At 37.3% G+C, this 4096-nt stretch overlaps 1 non-coding gene across 1 annotated transcript; it reads right to left on the reverse strand.

The window, feature by feature from the left end:
* Positions 1-2627: 2627 nt before the first annotated feature.
* LOC118151977 (small nucleolar RNA U13) lies at positions 2628-2730 on the reverse strand. Its single transcript, XR_004740365.1, has one exon. It is a non-coding gene; the product is annotated as a small nucleolar RNA U13 (small nucleolar RNA).
* Positions 2731-4096: the final 1366 nt, after the last annotated feature.

Genomic DNA, 4096 nt, shown 5'->3' on the forward strand with positions numbered 1-4096 from the left:
AATGTAAACCTGAACACAAAAGCACCTTTGTTTCCCAAATTAGCATTCTTTTAAGCTCTGCTGTGTGTGATTTATGCAATGTGAAGAGGGGAAGGTCAAAATGATGCTTTCCAACACGTTTTTATTTGGAGTATATAAAAGTCAGTGAATACAGAAGGCACACTATCAAAGGGGAGCTTCATCTCATAAAAGAATAAATAAAACAACGAAATTGTCAAGTATAACAAATGATGTAATTAAGAGTCTTTAGGATTGTTAAAGCTGCCTTTTTTTTTTTTTTTTTTTTGAGACGGAGTCTCATTCTGTCACCATGGTGGAATGCAGTGGCACGATCTCAGCTCACTTCAACCTCTGGCTCCCTGGTTCAAGTGATTCTCCTGCCTCAGCCTCCGGAGTAGCTGGAACTACTATACCCAGCTACTGGGTGTGCACCACTACACCCAGCTAATTTTTGTATTTTTTTAGTAAAGACAGGGTTTTACCATGTTGGCCAGGATGGTCTCCATCTCTTAACCTTGTGATTCTCCCACCTCGGCCTCCCAAAGTGCTGAGATTACAGGTGTGAGCCATCACGCCTGGCCTAAAGCTGACTTTATCCACAAAATGATTGCTTACGATGTTAGTGAAAAGCGAAAACGTTTGGCTGACCTTGGCTAAGTAACTAGAATGTTTGTTTCAAACAACAAATGTAACTTCTCTGAAATTCCTAATCCCATGTCATATTTTCCTCTCCTATAGTTATACAATTCAAACATCAACACTTTAAAATATAAACATGAATATAGTGTGACCGGCATAATGTGTTTTCTATTGTTGCACCTGCTCTTTTCTCCCTTTTTTCCCCTCTTTTCTGACTTTTATAGGCTTAACTGAGTAGTTTTTATAATTCCATTTTATCTTTTTTATTGGCTAATTTTCTATTTTTTTGTTATTTTCATGGTTTCTTTAGAGTTTATATCATGTGTGTGTGTGTGTGTGTGTGTGTACACACACACACAAATATACACATATATATTTTATAATATACGTATATAATACTTTTCAAAGCTTACATTCAAGTGATTTTTATCATTCTATGTATAGTTAAGAACATTACAGTAGTATTCTTCTACGTCTTCTTAAATGGTCAATTATCTTTTAAAGAACTTTAAGTTATAAGAAATAAATACTGTATGTTTGCCATGTACCATTGCTAATGTTCTTCCTTTTTGATGTAGATCCATATTTCCATCTGGGATCATCTTTCTGCTAGAAGGACTACCTTTAACATTTCTTAAAGTGCAGGGCTGCTGGTGGTTAATTTTCTTCAGCTTTTATATCTCTAAAAAGTATCCATTTTGCTTTCATTCTTGAAAGACATTTTGGCTAGGTATAGAATTCTAGACAGACAGAATTTTTATTTTAATGGTTTCAGATGTTGACCTATCTTTTTATTTATATTGTTTCTAACAAAATATCTGCTATCACCCTTCTATTTGTCTCTCTCTACATAACATGTCTTTCTTTCCTCTGGCTATTAAGATTTTTTTTTCTTTATCACTGGTTTTGAGCAATTGGATCAAGATCAACCTCAGAGTAGTTGTCTTCAAATCTTTAGCAAATTTGGGATTTGTTGAGTTTTTCTAATCTGTAGGCTTATAGTTTTTGTCAAATTTGGAAAACTGTGGCCATTATTCCTCAATTTTTTTTTTTTTTTTTTTTTTTTTTTTGACAGAGTCTCACTCTGTCACCCAGGCTAGAGTGCAACAGCATGAGCTCTGCTCACTACAACTTCAGCCTCCCAGGCTCAAGTGATTCTCCTGCCCCAGCTTCCTGAGTAGCTGGGATTACAGGTGCCTGCCATCATGCCCAGCTAATTTTTGTATTTTTAGTAAAGATGGGGTTTCAGCATGTTGGCCAGGATGGTCTCAAACTCCTGACCTTAAGTGATCTGCCCACCTCGGCCTCCCAAATTGCTGGGATTACAAGCATGAGCCACCACGCCCAGCCTAAATATTTTTTTATCTTTCCCCTTTTCTTCTTTTCTTTGGGTTCTTTCAATGTATGGACTGCTTACAGTTGGCTTCCAACTCACTGAGGCAGGTTCTCTTCTCCTTACTCTCTTTTCCCTCTGTGTTTCATTTTGGATAGTTTCTATTGTTATATCTTTGAGTCAACTAAGATTTTTCTTCTGCAAGGTCTAATGTGTTGTCAAATCTCATTCTGTGTATTTTTCATCTCACATTTTGTAGTTTTCTTCTCTGAAAATTCATTTTGTGTCTTTTTTACATTTCCTGTGTATCTACTTAACCTTCTGAATATATGAAATACTAATTTAACTATTTTAATATCCTTCTTTGCTAATTCTAACCTCTGTGTCCATTCAATTGATTTTTCTCTTCCTTATGTGTCATATTTGTCTAATTCTTTTCATGCCTGCTAATGTTTTTGGATATCATACATTGCAAATTTTATCTAGCTGATGCTAGCCTTTTTTATATTCTTACAGGTATTCTTGAGCTTTGCTCTTGAGCATATTTAAGTTATTTGGAAACAGTTTGATCCTTCAGTTCTTGCTTTTTTTTTTTCCTTTTTCTTTATTTTCTTCTTTTATTCCCTCTTTTTTCTTTTGTTTCTTTTTCCCCTCACATCAGATGAGTGATGTGCTGACACCATAACAAGGTTTAAGGCAGCGTATCTCACACTTGAGCATGAACACCCAGTCATCATGCTTATGAACCACAAAAGGATTCAGGTCTTGCTCTTAAGATTTGCTAGGTCGAACCAGAGCAGCATTTAATCTGGGGTTATTTATTTTGTGTGGCCGAAGCAAGGTTCTTTTTCAGTGTATCTGGCTAATGGTGGCAAACAATGTTCATGGCCCTGCATCAGTGCCAGACACTGACATACTATTCCTTATAATTTCCACACTTACACTTCTGCACACTCATATACTGGTTAGTCCTCTTCTGAACACTCAAAGGGGACTCTTTGAAGATCTCTAGAGTCCTTTCTCTCTTTCTCTGTCTCTCTCTGCAGGTCTCTCCTCTGCAATACTCTGGTCTGTGGCCTCTGGCTGTCTTGATGTCCCTGGACTCTTAGTTTTGTTCACTCAACTCAGGGAGTCTGCCAGACTCCACCTGAGTTCCCCATCCCTGCACCATGGCTTGGAACATCTCTTGAGGCAGTAAGCTGGGTAACAATAAGGCTCACTTCTTTTTTTCCCATCTTTCAGAGATCACTGTTTTTTGTCTTTTTCCCAATGTCCAGTATCTGGAGAGACATTGTTCCATGTATTTTGTTCAATTTATTGGTTGTTTCTGGTGGGAGGACAAATCCAATCTGTTATTCCATCTTGTCTGGAAACAGAGATCAAGAAAATCACAACTTTTAGACTAGGTCTCAACTTTTTAGATTTTAAATCTAAGAAGGCAAAGGAATCTAATCAGGCAGGAAAAATTGAGGTTGGGAATGGAGACTAATCCAGCAATACTTTAATATCCCAAAACTACTTTGGCCTGCCATAGCAACAAATCTAGCTCTGGCTCCACCTGTCACTACGGCTCCAGCATTCTCACCATTCCCCATCTAAATCCTTCACTCTTAGGAGATATAGAGGGTCCATTTGACTCAGCCTGGTCTTTTGGGAGTGTGGGGAGTACAAATGCTTTGAGCGGGGTTGGAATGGTTATGAATACCATCATGCCTTCCCTAAGTAATTTTTGAGTGCCTATTACTGTCCATGTACTATTCTGGGATTATAGTGGTGAACAAAACAAATCTCCCTGTCCTCATAGATTTTATATCCCAGTAATAAATGATAAATACCTTCAGCACCACACAACATAGAATTGCTATAAGCTTTGATTTTGCTGAAAAAGAAAAATGTGCTTCCTACCAAGATCATAACCTAAGCTGAGGTGAAAGACAGGCTAATCCACAAAAATTGTTTATCATGTGTAAATACAGAATCTATTTAAGTCACCTTAGAGAGTCTTCTTTAGGCCATTTATAGAAAACATGAATGAAGCCCAAGGGAGAGTCTTTGCAGCAAAAAATGCTGAGGTAGGCTCTTGAGGCTGGAAATTAATGCTTTGTGAAAAAACAAAAGCTGCTA

Source organism: Callithrix jacchus, chromosome 2 (assembly GCF_049354715.1).
Source record: "Callithrix jacchus isolate 240 chromosome 2, calJac240_pri, whole genome shotgun sequence".
Lineage (NCBI taxonomy): Eukaryota > Metazoa > Chordata > Mammalia > Primates > Cebidae > Callithrix > Callithrix jacchus.